At 38.0% G+C, this 16,947-nt stretch overlaps 1 protein-coding gene across 3 annotated transcripts in view; it reads right to left on the reverse strand.

Annotated features, from left to right (window-relative positions):
• Positions 1-16,947, reverse strand: part of LOC134546219 (UNC93-like protein) — a 530,827-nt gene that overhangs the window by 210,191 nt on the left and 303,689 nt on the right. The window lies entirely within an intron of this gene.

A 16,947-nucleotide genomic window follows, 5' to 3' on the forward strand; every position in this document is an offset into this window, starting at 1 on the left:
GCCTTATATATAAATTTATTTCAAAGGCCCACCTAGTTAGGGGTGTATGTGTGTTAGTGAGGCGTGATAATAAGTGTGACGCTTGCTGGTGTTTCTAGCATGGTATTTACTCCAAGCGCAAGGCTATGGATAGTCTTGTAGTCGTGCACAGGACAACTATGAGATTTGAGAGGTAACCATAACATCATATGATGTAGAAATGAAGATAAAGGGTGCTTTCAAAAACATGTGCGGGATGTTTCATGCCTAAAAATTATTCCGAAAGTTGCTAGAACATCTGTGTCCTAGTTACGCCTCTTCACGCGGACGGGGTTCTTGGGAGATACCGAACACTCGAGAGGGACAGACAGGCCCCGCTCTAATGGAATTACCATGAAGAGGGGTGACGGGCGCTACCGTACACAGACAACTGGTTTTCGGAACGAGACCAACCTCGTAATCAACTTGTACAACGCTTGGGCATTTCAGAGAAGTAGTGTCGGAGCAGCGAAGCAGTCGCCTATAATAACTTCCCGAGGAACTGCACACAGAAAAAAAGATTTAACCAAATATTCCTTTGGAAACCAGTTGCTAAGAAATTAATTTGTAATACGACAAAAAAAATATATTGTAACTGTGTACCACTCATAGATATGGTTATTTTTGTATATATTAAATACGTTTTGAATACTGAGATAATACTGTACGTATGTCGAGATAATACTGGGTATTTCGTACGAAAATTGGCACATAGTTTTATATTTTAATTGATGTTTCATTCAAGCATATAAAGATAATCCAATATTCAACGACTGGACTTTATTTTGTTTTTACCGTGCTTATTAACACTAACAGTTAAAACTGGAAAACTATTCAGGAAACGGTTTAAAAATAAATTTAACTATTGGATGTACTGGGACAAAACAAATAATAAATGCCCGGGTAAGAATCTGAACCCAGTATTACTGCGAACACTATTTTGTAAGTGATACAGTGTTCTCAAGTAAGTGTACAATTTTACAAATATCGGTAATTTTACATGAATATTTCTGTTCCATTAAAAAAAATACAGTGCATGTCTGTAAACCTGAAGCAGAGTTAAGAAGTATAGTTAGAAACTGAGACCATCTTCATTGCAACAGTTTTCATGTCACAACAATTTTTTGCCGTTTGCTATTTAAAATTGGTTCTTGTCTAAGCATGGAGTGCCTGAAAGTTAAAACAGAGACTGGCGGTTAAAAATGGTTTTCCTTGTGAAATTATTGGCTTCTAGTATTAAATATTTTTTGGGATAACTACAATCATAATAATGATATCAATAAACTAAAAAATGGAATTTTAAAATCTTATATTATGTGATCTCTACCTTAACGGAGGGTCATTATATTAATTTATAAGACAACAACTTGTTAATAGTAAAAAAACTGCTTAAATTATAATTAAATATTTCTGTTTATATTTCTTCCCCTCAAAAGATCAATTATAGCCAGTTTACGGGCATGTTTTTTTAAGAGGCTTTGAGTTAGTTCACAAAATGTTGCTGCAGAACTCCCAAGTATCTCGCCACAAAGACTGTTTAAGAAAATTCCATTAAAACCAATGTAATGCCAACAGCAATATAACAACCCCAAACCAGTCAGAAATGCCACGAGTAAGTAGTTAGTAGGCTTGCAGGTAGGCAGTCCATCCGGTCAGCTCATTGTTTACCCTTCCGCCATCTGACAAAAGTAACATCGACGCGTGTCTGCAAACTTAATACGTAAATCTAACAAGATATTTTTTCAAAATTATCAAATTTGTCAAATTTTTACAAATTCACGCAAAAATTTTAAACAACAAAATTTCATGAGCAAAACGTATTATTTTTTATTACAATCCAAAATCTTAATATACAAGTCATTAAAAATGTGTGCGAGTCTTTTATTCTTGTCAATGTTGTTTAAATATCTAACCTCGACACCGAGCAAATTCATGTGTTCTCGTGTTGCAAATAATCTTATAATACATAATTCGGAATACCTAATTTAAAGTATAATTATTTAAAATAGTGGTGAGAGTGAAAAACTATAAAAAAGTATCGTTTTAGAGGGAAAAAAGTAAAAACCAAGTATAATTTTTAAAACCTAACTATAATTCAGTTTAACTAGACGTTACTGCTGATGTCTCAGGGTTGGACAAACAACAGGAGTACCGAACGCGTCGCATGTAAATGCCTCAACGCTGAACATGTGATTTTTTCCCTTAGACCGGAATAATTGCCTGCGTTTTCGAGGTTATACTTATTTAGGCGCATTTAGGATGAAATTTTAGTATACACCAGAAATGCAATGAAATAAGCGCACATTACACAACGGAAATTTGAAAAGTAGAAAGTCACTAAGTTGGTGCACCAACGTGTGACATCATGCACCCGTAAATACTAACTTTCGCAAACATCGGAGGATATACTAAGCTTACTGGTGAGCCAAAGGAAACTTGTTGGCAGTGAAACTATCCTGGAATACATTTTATAAACTTTAATACTCATAAAATATAATAGCAACTTAAAAAATAACTATAATTTATTAGCCAGGAATATTGTGTTCGGATGAACATGGCGTCAAAGATATTTAACATGTTTTTGGTTCTCTTAAAAAAAATCCAGTGAAGAGATTTCGACCATTACATGTACTTTGAGGTTAACAAGCGTTCACTCTACCACCTTTATTTTAAGACAATAGAGAATTTAGAAAGAGAATATGTACTAACTATAATCATTGTAATGCCAGTTTTATTAGGTATTTAAAAAATTGAGATTACTTTTTACCATGGCATTTTAGTTTACCAAATATATTCCAGGGTAGTTTCACTATAATAAGTTTCATTTGGCACACTAATATGTTTGGTATGTACCCTAATTTTTACGAAAGTGACTATATACGGGTTTATGTTGCTAGACGTGGGTCCGCCAACATTGTGTCACATTTCCGTTCATCGACTACGTTCCATTTTCCCGGAATTGTTCCTACGAAATACCGTATACCAAGAGCTAAGATGTTTACGCATAAAAAATCATACTTGCCCATTAAAGGAACTTTTTAAACTTCTAAGATTACTTGATATTAAAAGAATAGATACTAGAACTTCATAACAAGAATACATCGAAAATAAAATCAGTTAAATTATGTAGCTCATATTAGGTCGGGCGAACGAGCCGTAACACTATCCCACAACTCGTACATTTTTGTAGTACACTTTACGAAAAAACTATTACACTTATAGATTTTAAATTTAACACAGTAACTTAAAGTCATATCTAAATGTGATATCTATCATTACTTTTGTAAAAAAAATATGAAACAGAGATGTGTAATACTTAACTAGAATGTTATTATACTACTAACGCTTTGTGCTTCAAACTTTAGAATGAAAAGGGGATATGATGTGTAATATAATAGTAAAGAGACTGTTACTAATGCCATCTGTTATAAATTATAGAATTAATAGGGCATGCCGATGTGTAATACATCTAGATTGTTTGGGAACAAAATCGCTAAACAAGATAGAGAGAGAGGTGATGAATTACAAAATTGTGAATGTGCGTGATATATTTATTTTATCGGAACATTTATGAAGTGTAATATTGATTATAAATAACTAATAGGTAAGTTTTCATTTTTTTTATTTTAACAATACTTAGGGAAGTAAGTTCCTATTTAAGATAGATAGTGTATATAAAAATCGGTAGTTAGGTGAATATTTTAACTTAATTTTTATTTTAATGAAATTTTAAAGTTTACATATACCTACTATAACAAAACATTTACGCGTAATTACAATCGCGGTTTGAAAATGTTAACGAATTTTCAAATTTAATCCTTTCTCACACTGTGAAAAATAAAGTCTAAAATGTTAGCTATGAGAGTTTAATTCATTAATGAGTTTTAGAACAGTTGATACATTGCATAGTAAAACTTAACTATGTATCGCGAAAATTAAAATTTCCCTATGATAGATTAAGTAGGTAATATTACAAACTCATATAGCTATGTTAAAATGTGGGAGCCAAGAAGAAATTCGTATGAGGAATTTAAAGTTTTAATAAAATTAAAAATTTGTCTGGAAATTATTTTAAAATAAATTACTTATAGAAGCAGTAGTTTGTATATAGATGAATAGATGACTCATATTTTTTCCATGTATTATTTGTAAAATAAAAATAAAACTTTTACAAAGATTTAAACAAGTGTATTTTTTTTTGTAAAATGACAGGATCATGGAATTTCAACACACACAATTAACATAATATATTGATTTCTAAATTCGTACCGTCCTACTTATTATTTTTATTAAATGAATTTAAAATATTTTTTTTTTCAGACAAAATCCTTATCCATACATTAACAAAAATTCCTATTATTATATGAGATTACTATATAAGGAATTTATTTAATATGCATGTAATATACATTACATTTATAAGAATCGAGCTGGTTATATTGATATGCACTTAAATTGCGTCATCACGAGTGATCATGTTCAGGATGGTGTTGAAGCTGTAGCGCACCCTGGGCTATGTAGCAGGGAAGCCGTCCACATGAGCATCTGCAAACATGTCGGATGCACTACAGAAGCACGGTCGCGCCAATGGCGTCCTGATATCGTTATTGCACTGGACGAGCGTTAGAAGAAAAAAAATAGAAGAAGCTCGCTAGCCCTCACGAAGCCATGCTTCTTGTTGGTTATCCTACACGAAATAGACAGAACATAAATTTTTGCCTATTCCTGGTAATTTGTCCTGTTGTAACGTTCCATCCCGCTATGTTTCATCGTTTCAGCCGACGCACACCTTTGCTTGAACACGAATCGCCCTAAAACTACTCAAATGTAATACCTAAATCCCACGTGAACGAATTCGTGGCCAGGCTGTGCATGCAGCTTGTAGACATACGTGCGGTTTCGGTCACACGCAGTTGCCGACCCTTGATGAATCTCGAGTGTCAAGAGTTTTCAACCAGTCGCTTATTTCCCCACCGTAAATTTTGTTCTCTAAAACAATGTCCGATTCAACACGCGGAACACACGTCAGCCGAGATCTGCGCGGCAGATCTTCACCTCGGCTCGCGGTGACCTCACGGCACTACGCGTGCGCGACGCTAACGAAGCGTGAACCGCCCGCGCAGGACTTTCCGGAAGAAGGCCCCCACCTTGGGGAGCACGCCACACCCGTCCGCCGACGCCGAAATCACAATGGACGGCGGGAAAATTGCGCACTATCTCCCGCGGCCCTTAATTGACTTTTGACGGACGCTCGGAGGTCTTTACGTGTGAATTACCAGCGACCTTGAGTAAGACGGCGAGCATCTCTCCCTCGGGGCATCGCGTCAAGGAAATTTCGCACGGGTAGACATGCGCAGTTGTGGTCACTTGATCTACCGCACGATGCTATGCTACACTCTCAACGTCCGACCGGGACGATAGAATTGTATCCCCTTGGAAAGAGTCTTTTGGTGGTGGTAGTGTAGCTGTGTAGAAACTGGAAAGGTACCCTTTCCGATTTCTTAAAATGCAAATATGCACTGGAAAGGCATCCCCTCGGAAAGGGTACCTTTCATGATTTTCTGAACAATGACACAGCAGAAAATAAATTGGAAAATTACCCTTTCTAATTTCTTAAAATGCATATTATTTCCTGCTTTAAAATCCTGAAAGTTATCCCCTCTGGAAACATATCCCAAGATGGTTGCCAGACAAGTAATGTATCGATACAAGCAACTAGTTAGTTCCTCAGTTTCATACTAGGTAGAGTTGGTATGGAGTGTCCACAGAATACCTTACCTAACCTAACCTCTATTAAACGTTATAGGGAGCTAATAAATTTAAAAAAAGTATGAAAGGTAGCCATTACAAGGGGATACAATTCAGCTCCCCGTCCGACCGAGCGATTTGACACTGTGCAAAAGGTTAACAAATGATAACGTCGTGGATGCAATAACAAAAGAAAACCGTATCCTTCTACACACACAACGTCCGCATCTTCCGAAGATTTCTGAATATTAAATTCACTTTAAAATAGAAGGCGGAAAAGCAAGACGAAACTCAGATGTTGAAATTTTAGCAATGGTTTCGTTCAGTTAAAAGAAAGAATTTGAAAGCAAACATCAGACAAATAGTTTCTACGTCAGGCGTAATTTATAAACAGACATTATAGATTTTTCTATTCAAACTGTTTTCGTATTGCGTCTTTGTGTTTCTGGTGTAGGCTATAAACCCGAACCAAGGGCAGCTCAAGTAAGACTTTTATGAGAGGGGCTATCACACAAAGAAATGATGCAGTTGCGAAACATAGTATTGATGCTCCCTACACACTGGGCCGCAGCGAGTGCGCCAATAGAAACGCGCCACTCCGTGGTGACATCAAACCCAGCACAACTATTCACATACTGAGTGTCACGTGCAAGCCAGCAAGGTCGTGCACACACTGGCGCGTTTACAACCACGACACTTCCTGCAATATAGCTCTTTCTTCGAGTGATGGCGGGATTACGTTACCGCACCGAAAGATTTATTTTAGAAGTGCAGACCGGAATCGAAATCTGGAATAAATAATATATATATATATATATATAAATAATAATCTTAAAAAAAATGTATTGCTCAGCAAAAGATAGTATAAATCCAATATCTTTTGTTTTTACAGCATTTCTTTCGCTGTAACAACAACACAAACAATGAACTTGCTCACGCCAAATCAATTTATCGGCAGTTGGGAATGTGGCGCGGTGGCTCGGGTCTTCACAACGCGCCACGCACCCGCACTGTGGCTATGCCGAGTGGCCAGCGCAAAGGTGCTTGAATAAGTAACGGGTAGGCTTGGCGTATTTACTCATTTGTGAACTCAAAAACCACTGATATTTAATGGTTTCAAACAACTTTCGATGAAAGTATTTAAGTTAACATAGATATACCAACAAAATAAAATTTTGGATCGGGTGGGTATGTCACTCCCCCCCCCCCCACCCCCCCCCCACCACCACACTTCTGGAGTAGCGCTTGATTCCGGCATGATTCTGCCAAAAATAAATCGAGACCCATGCACTCCTTGGTTGCAGAAGAACTATATTTTCCGAGCAATCCATCTCCGGCTTCCAAGGTTGTCTGTAGAAAAGTCTTCGCCCACCAAACCTCCTTGTTTTTCTTCTAATTTTCCGGACGGTAATTTTTTTTCTCGTCGACCTTGCCTGGAAGTGTCGGGCGAATCTTGGAGGAGATAGCGCGCCGTGACTGGAGGACAGCTAACAGCCCAACAACACCTGTTGTTTCAAGAGAGGTCAGGTCGAGGCGAACAATCACCCTGCACTTCGCCGGAACAACTTAAGGAGACAACACCCATCCATTTACGCTCGCTTTCGAGTCCCCTCCATTCCTTACGCTTCTCCATTAGGAAACACAAAAACACACAAAAAAATGTGAGCGCGTCTTTCAGTACTCACCATAAACGAGCAAATTCATGTGTTATCATGTCGCAAATAGACATATAATACGAGACTCTGAAACGAAATTTAACGTATAATTATTAAAAATATTGTCGAGTGTGATAAATATACGCAAATTGTGTTTTAAACTACATTTCTTGCCGCGAATCACACGTAGTTTCCGCAATCGTCGCTAGAATTCCCTGCCGGAGCAGCTACGTCGACTACTGAATCATTCAATTTGGAGACCGAAATTTTAAATTGTATAAAGAAACGGCTCACATAAAATGGAAAAATCTCCCTGCTAAAGGGCTTGATTTTCGACGATGCATTTTTATTTAAATATTGCCCATGTTGTTAAAAGTATCAAACAGTTAATAATTTAAAGTTACCCATTGTACTTGTAAACTTTGATCCGCGCCATCCGCCACAGATGGCAGCACCGTTGTTACACATTTCCGTTCCTTGAGTTCCTAAGCGTTCATGAATGCCGTGTACCGAGAGCTAAGATGTAACGCTTCAAAAACCAAGAATGTAGAATGAAGCTTCTGCGACGTAGCGGAAACTGTGCGTGTCGTGCCAACCGAGTTGTTGCCGCGAAGTTGAACATAAATAATGCGCAGGTGCGACATCATCAGTAAATAAACACTTGTCTGACGAGAATTATCCGGGGCTTTAAGGGGTTTCTCTCCCCTATAAACAAGTAAATATACTTGCATCCTAAGCAGACGAATGGCAAATTCAGAGCTTGTTCATGTGTGTATACGGGTGTCAACACAAATCTGTAATAAAATTTCCCTGACTATTCCCTGACTAGATTTTCAAATTTACCTATATCTGTGATGTGTAACATCTTAGCTCTATGCGACGGACGTCAAGGAACGGAAATGTGTAACCGCGGTGCTGCCATCTGTGACAGATGGCGCGAATCAAAGTTCACAAATACAATGGTAATCTGTATAGTGTTAATTGTTAAATTAATTTTAACAAGATGGGCAGTATTTTAATAAAATTAAATGTCGAAAATCAGGTACAAAGCCGAGGTTTAGAATTTTTTCAAGCTTTTTTTTTCCGGTTTTATCAGAACCGTTTCATTATGTATTTTAAAATTTCGGTCTACTAATCAAATGATTCAATAGTCGAGGTATCTGCTCCAGCAGCGAATTCTAGAGGCAGGTGAAGATACTACGTGTGATTGGCATCAAGAAATGTAGTTGAAAACACAATTTGTGTATACTTATCACTGTCGGAATTAAATAAAAAGCATCTACTTCAAATTTCTTGTCTGAATATTATATTATAAGTGTATTTGCAACATGAGGACACATGAACTTGCCCGTTACCGAAGTTACATGTTATGTATCACTGACGAGAACTGAAAGATAAGATAACATTTGTTCATTAACTACCTACGTTGCGATTTCCTGAAATAAGGAATAAAATCCAGCCTCCATCATCCCCATAACTGCACTAGTTCTGCTCCACTTTTTTATGGTGTGCTTGACTATGCACTAAAACACCATAAATGCATTTTCAGTGGGTGATAGTGGACTGTAATATGGTATTTTCTCTCTTCAAATAACTGTCACTTGGGAATTTTTCATGACTTTCCCAGGATTTAAAGTAAATCCTCTGATTTTCACTGACAAATCCAAACTTCCCTGCATTTTCCCTGATTTTCCGTGACTTTCCAGAATGTACGCACCCAGCGAGGTGACGGTGTAGACACAGGGCATTCAAGAGAAACTAAATGTCTCTGGGGCAAATGATTTTGTCGGGCCCCCATTTCCATATGCATGTGGAAACACATTAAAAACACCGTGATCATAACTGTTAACGTGATATGTACGCGTCGCATTTCTTGCAAGGTTTCCAGTGGATTTTATCAGCAATATATTTGTTAATTTTAATCACACTATAAAGATGAAATACGCATTAATAAGATATTTCGGAACTCATCCCCACCCCCAAGAAACATTGCCCCCCCCCCCCCCCCCCCCCCCGGCTGCCATCCTTGCCAATGACCCTTCTCTCACCCGAAGGAGAACATCGTTCCATTGTTCGTTGCGACATCCAGGTAGCAACCCGGTACAGAAAGGGGAAGAAATACAAACGGCGCTTTACAGAAAATAAATTTTCTGTATTTCTACAGAATATTCCTTCAGAAACCAATTTCGAATAAATATTTTGTAATACTACAAGAAAGATACTTTTTACAACACATGGCTATGGTTATTTTTTCATATATGAAGTACGTTTTTTCGAGATAATATTTAGTATATATTTCTTACGAAAATAGACGCATAAATTTATATTTTAATATTTTTTTTAGCATAATTTCTTTAAACCATAGAAAAGATAATAGAATATTAAATAATTTGACTTTATTTCGTTGTATTATGCTTATCAATGTACGCAGTTAATACTGGAAAGCAATTCAGGGAAAGGTTTACAAGTAACTTCAACTATTGGAGGTACTGGGACAACTCAAAGCACTAATGCCCGGGTAAGAATCCGAATCAAGTATTATTGCGAACGCTATTTTATAGTGATTCAGTTGTTTTCAAGTAAATGTACAAATTTACAAATGTCTGTCAGTTTACACGCATATTTCTGTTCCATTACGAAAAACAATTTACGGTGTTCTCAAGCTGCTCCCTCACAAGGCGTCTGTCTGGTCTCCTGCCTCTAGCTCGGTCCCCCCCCCCCTCCCACTTCACCATTCGCTCCAGGAGACAAGGAAACAAGCTTCACCACTCTGGCCCAGATCGCTGTCAGATAAGCAAGGACATTAGTGGGGCGTCCTTGTACTGATAAAAGTCGAATGTGTTCGCCATTGATCTGTGACGTCAAGGAAAAATTCCGTTCTATTGCCCTTTTCCTGTAGTTGGCATCGAGGTACCCTGAAGGCCCTTGTCACACTCCGTCAAACGTTTGCTTCCAGCAACTTTCAGTAACGTTGGTCAAATAATGTCGGAGGGTCAAGGCTTTGTCTCACACGCCATGTTGATTTATTTTCATTACTTTTATTTAATGGCTATTTTTAAAAAGTTTAACTCGATACCTCCCTTGTATTTTTTGTCCTGCTGCTCAAATATTTTCAACAGATGTTCACTAAGTGTAACATGATGAGTATAACAAGTCGTGCAAGTCTTCGTAATTATCTTCACTTGCGCGACTTTTTCCACGCATGATATTATACTAAGGGCGATATTCCAAGACGTTCGGGTAAGGTAGCGAATAAGCACTGGGATGCGTTCCAGAACGTTTACAAACCGAATCCGTGAAAGAAAACAGAGCGGCGACCGTTTTAGTAAACGGTGCCTTGCGCAAGGTTAGAAACTGGTTTCAACGCATTCTAGCGAACGTATCGCAAACCATCAATACAATTTTTACGGCAAAAATACTAGAGATAGCAGCACCATCGCACACAATTATAGCAGCATTTCTAATTTTCTTAAGTAACTTTTTTTTTTAATTTACGATTATTTATTATGAGCATGAAAGTGTACAGAATGTATTCCAGGATATTAAGGCCGGTGTCACAAGATTCATTTCTGCCGCTGCGGCTATAAAACTCCCGCAGCGTTTTTTTTTGTGCCGAATATTCTTTCGGCAGCTTTTCATAGAGTGCAAAATGCAGGTCTCTCAATAATGCACTTATTTGATTAATCAAAATCTAATATTTGAACAACTGATCCAGAAGAATACACCGAGTAAAAACTGACAAACGCTCCGGTTTAACCGCCTATGATGAAACAAGCACTACTATGTTCGACAACTCGGATTACTTGAATTTCCAATACTGATAATTTATTTAAGGGACTGGTTATAAAGTTTCTTGTTCGTTTAATAGTGTAAGACGGTCAGAATCGTACCCAGCGAAAATGGAAATTATGGATTTTACGACTCAACGAGTATTTAAAACGGCGAAGGACGTATGAGAGGATAAATAGATTATGAAGGTTAAACAATGTTGGTATGAATGTTGTCTGTAAATTAATCCATCTGATGAAATCTAATGACGTGTCTTTAAATTTTAATATTGCAAAACATTCATTAAATGAAGCAAAAATTATTTATGTGATTTAAAAACCACAATTGATTAACTATTGAGATATAAAAATAGTCTAAATTTTCCTCTCAGTACTGTGATGTATTATTTTAGTTTTAATAGGAAGTGAAATAAAATTGAAGTGATATCTGGCTAAGTCCAATTAATAAATTTTGTTAGTGTGACAGGATTAAAAACGTTTGAGGTTATCTGTCCAACAATATTTGATAAAGAAAATTGAAAGCCATATTTAGTACAATATTACCCCTTAAACTCTGTTGTAAAATATAGTTAAAGTGACAAAAAAATTGGCTGCGTGTAAGTTCCTCAACCAAAAACAAGACAAAAACGAAATTCACAAAGAACAAGTGAAATTGCATACTATAAAGTCATATAATTTTAACGTGCCTGCAGATAAAAATAATCGCATGAAGCAAAAGCCTAACTATAGCTTTATGTAAGAAGACGTAGTGCCTGGATAAAATTTCCATTAAAACAGAATTATTCAAATTCTGGACAGATATTAAATTCTAGTATTTTATCCCGCCAAATATGATAACCTGTTTTGTAAATGAAATTCCTTTACCAAGTTCAACTACATACCGTGTAAAATTCCCTAACATGAATTTACGAATTATGCGAATTTATTAATTTACCTAGAGGAACTTGTTATTTTACAGTTTCCGCATCAAAAAAAAAATTGATATTGTGGTTCAGTATACCAATGAGGAAAGTCAAGGTAAAAAAAAGTTTCTACGTCATCCAAGGATGCTGAAAGGCTTATGGGGCCTAGAAAATTAGAATAGATTCCAAACCATAAGTCCGAGCCCCTACTATTGTGTCATGTTAGGGGGCGGGATCGGACCCACACCTCTCTTTGATGGCCCTCTATGACGAACACAGCCACCGAGAACCGAACTAAGGAAACATTACCCCAAGCATAAGGGCCTTTATTCCAAAGAACGTATGTAACGTATGAACGTATGCTACACATAGAGCTATTTTCGTAAAACAAATTATTTGGGGTAAAGTTCACACGATATTTTTTTTTAAATTGTAAAAATTTTTTATACACAAAGTGCGTTCTCGTCTAATGTGTTGTCAGTTGAAATAGGCGTAAATACAAGCCAATTTTATTTTAAATTTTTTGCAGCTGTTGGCAGTTTCCAAAATGTTGACATTAGCTGAATGCACTCAAGACTCCGATTGGTAATATTATTTTGTTTGGTCAATTTGAGGGTCTCCTTTTCTGGTCTATCGTCTCCTTTGCGTCCGATCTACTGTAAGCACAGCACGCGTTGTGGAGTCATTTTCCTCGATGCTCATCCTCGCAGCGCGAGTTGCGAGGGCAAATGTGTCATCTTCCATATGTACAAGTAATGCGAGAACCTAACCTTATGCAGTATGTTCATAAAAGAATGTCCCAGTTATAAATTTTAATAGTATCAACTGCAAGCGTTGTAGAGTTATGGTTCACGATCACAATTAAAGTGTAACCCAAACCGTTTTATATAAGCACATGCGCGAGAACAGCTTTGTTGTTTTCTCGCTTGCAGCACCACCTACGGAAAATTGCGACTCCTGAGTGCAAAACGATTTGTGTTCTGAAATGTTCTAAGAGTGACTCTGTAATTTCAGCCCTCCCCATTGGAATCTCTTTGTACGAGAGTGGTTGACGTCGAATTTAATTCAACGTAATGATCGAGACGACAGAGCTCTTTTTCGCTGGCCTACACGTTCACCTGACATAAAGCCATGCGATTTTTTTCTTTTTCTTTGGGGCTTTATAAAAATTAGCGTCAACGTTTCTGCAGCTACCCAATGATTTTCCAAAGGCGAGACACTGAAGTGAATAGGATATCGCTTCCATTACTCCGGACGTGTTAACGAAGAATTGGACTTTATGTTGGTTGTGTGCCGTATTACTAAAGGTGCACATATTGGACATTTGGTTAGTTTACCTTTAATTTTATGTATAATTGTTGTAAATAGTATATATTATACTGCTATAATATACCATTGAAACTGGAAATGTTATGGACACTCCTTATTATGGACGTTTGCAAGGGAACTTACAAGTTACCATGTACCATTAACAAGGGGGAATATTGTAAACAGAGGTGTATGCAAATATTAAATAGAACTATGAAATATATTTTCGAAGAATGTAATAACAATATTATTATTATTACATTTCTAAGGACTGCCATGTTTGGTCACCTTGCCCGCAGACGACATCGACGCTGTTATAACCATTTTTTTTTTTTTTTTCGGAAGCTGTGTGAATTGTCCTTAGGACTCTCGCGACTCGTGAAGATCGACAAGAAAAATCATACTAACCTGGTATCAGCATGATATACAACGCATAACATTGTGCGTGTTATATTAACATTTGCAGTTTCCATTTAAAATAAGCACTGGGAGTAACAGGGGCGCAAATCTGTGGGGTTCGCAGGGTCCCGATAGTTCTGCGCGTAGGGTTCACTGACAAAAGGCGTCTCTGGATACGGTGCTTGAATGTGGTATACTGCCCTTATTTTGGCCAACGTGCATGCAATAAGAAAAAAAAAGTATTTTACAGAAAGTTTTAGGTGAAATAAAGTTATGACATTATTTTTATTAACCCCATTTCACAGTCACTTGCAAGTGTAAGCGGGTCCCAACAGCGAGGGGCTTCTTAACTACAAGGGGGGGGGGGGGCACCCGTGATCTACGCTCATGGAGAGTAGAATACTTAATTTCGAGCAAGTTCTTCTTTATTTATTGTGAGTCTTATGTGGCTGAGTTGCCATTTTGATTGAATCTTTTCGCAGCCTGAGTCGCAAACCGAACTACTTGTTGGCTTCTGGTTTGAGGCCACATGCTTGCCCGGCGTTTCGTCACTCTTTAAAAATGTCCATGCCTCAAAAAATGTTAAAAAAAAAATAATACTATAACTTGTTTTAAAAAAAAAATATTTTTTGTACAGTTTGAGAGTTTTACATTATCGACGTAGCCAGGCGCCAAAAATTAGTTGTGTTCACATTGTCCAGTAGTGTCTTATACCCTTAAGAAGAACTGTCTGGCCGGCACTTCAGTAGATTCGAAGCAGAGTTGGCAGCCATGTACACGACCCAATGGTTAGCTGAAAAACCCCGCTTTTTTCAACAGTAATCATATAAAATTCCCATTACAAAAATAATATATTTTATTAAAACTTAATATAATTAGCACATTCAAAGTTCATACGTATATTACAGATGGATACAAAAGTACAAATCACGGACAGCTTATTACATCTTAGAAATTCATATAAGTAATAGATAAATAATTATTACTCATGTGGAAAAACTAAGATTGTCGACAACTAAACATAAATTAATTGATAGGTTAAAATTAACAAGTTTACTGGTTGGAAGAAATAAAACTTTTTCAGAAAAATCACCAAAATGCAGATATTTTGAAGAAAAAAAGATTTAGTTAAAGGAATAGGAATAATTTTCTTTCAAAAAAGCCCAGGTATTTGTAAACCTCGATTCGCAGTGGAATGATCACGAACGTTATCCCAGAAGCTCGCGGTCAGAACCGACACACGGCGATCGACGCGAGGGTGAAGAACACAGGCGTATAACCGGGGGAGGGGGGGGGAAGGGACAGGGAACCCCTGGAATTAAGATGCCCCTCACCAAACTGAGGGGGCCCCCATGCGCTCACAAAACCGTGACTACGAAACGGGATTGATAAACGTAAACCTGTGTCGGTTAAGGGCCCCCGCCTACCCGGGCACACATACGGTGCGCAGAGCTTCAGGAAAAACAACGCGATTTCAAAACTACTCAAGATATTCGAGTGACGTCTGTTTACGAAAAGCGTTTCAGAATACGCTGAGGGCCGATAAGTACTTTTGATCTCGGATTAAGTTTTTAAGCTTAATTTTTTAAGAGTTTAAATGGTTTAAACGCGTGTTTTCAGAGAAATGTTTAGGCGTAAAACAACCGGTACAGATATTTGAAAGCACTTAAAGGGTCTTGCATTACACCTTTATCTTCATTCCTCAGCAATATAACGTTACGGTCAGCGCTCAAATTTCACAGCTATCCTGTGACGACGAGAAGACTGCGCGCCAGTTCAGAGGCGACACCGCGCTGGAAGCACCAACGAGCGTCGCGCTTATCATCCCTCGTGGCCTACATACATACACCCCGACCAGTGGGGCCGCTCAGCCACACGCGCATAACTCTCGGGCAGCGCTTCCCCTCCCCCCTCCCAATATGATTCCCGCGGACCAGCCCGTGGCGGAGGGCATCCTCCGACTTGCGGCGGCGGAGCGCGCGGGCGTGAAGACGGCCGGGGCGGGAGGAGAGGTGGAGGCAACAGCAGCAACAACAGCAACAACAGCAGCGGCGGCAGGGCGCGACGGAGCCGGAAACCCACTCCAGAGCCTCGCAAGGTCACGGCAGAGCTCTCCCGGGCGGAAGCTGCGTGCTCGTGGGAAAACAACATCATCGCGAACTGAATTTTTTTCTTTTTGAATACACGCCATAATCTCGTTTGAATTTTTCTATCTGAATACACGCCACCGTTTCGTCGACGGGAAGGTAGTTCTTCAGAGAAAGAAACACAGCACACCACAGGGATGCTAAGGAAGGAAGAAACCGTGGTCATGGCCTATTGTTGAGGACGTAAAAAATCCGCGGATTCATTTCGTCATAAGATAAAGTTAAAATGCTAAAATTATAATGCATATACTTCTAAGCTGCTTCCGCTATTGGCACACACATTTCAGGGAATATTCTTTGGCCAATGAGATTCCCTCAAGAACTATCAAATCATAGGCTAACCAATTGAGGTTTCTTACAAGTCGGTAGCCAATGAACAGGTGTCGTTTGCCCGAGTGTTCAAATAATTGTGGAGCATATCCTATAGTTCATTGAAAACGCGAATTTTTTCGGTCTCTTCACTTGCAAAGAAAATCATGATGTTTATGTCTGCGAACAATAACCCCGTGATGTTTACAAACCGGGTTGAAATTAAGGATCGTAAGCTATTAGTACTAATTCTGATAACTGTTACATTTGAAACACGTAACGTGACCAGATCTTCATTTGAATGATGTAATTTCTGGAAACCAGCAAAGACGAAACGAAGATGGCTGGAACGTTTATTATTGCATTTTTAACGTATTTCTTAATGATCCTAGAAAATCGGATACAGTTACTTCGGTTGCGTGACTTAATTTTGAGATCCACATTCCGTGCTTTAAATGACAAGGCGGTTAAATATTTTGTAAACTTCTTTTGATTTATTGGTTATTTATAAAAATAATAATAACTCGCCTAAACACTTTGCGGTCCGTGCAATGCAAATTTGATTGGCTGGAGTGTTTTTTTTTACAGGCATGTTTATACATGCCAGTTATCGCATACAATAATCAACTGGCTGATAACATGCGTTGCAAGGTACATATTTTATTTAATTTTT

This window comes from Bacillus rossius, chromosome 1 (assembly GCF_032445375.1).
Source record: "Bacillus rossius redtenbacheri isolate Brsri chromosome 1, Brsri_v3, whole genome shotgun sequence".
Classification (NCBI taxonomy): Eukaryota; Metazoa; Arthropoda; class Insecta; order Phasmatodea; family Bacillidae; genus Bacillus; species Bacillus rossius.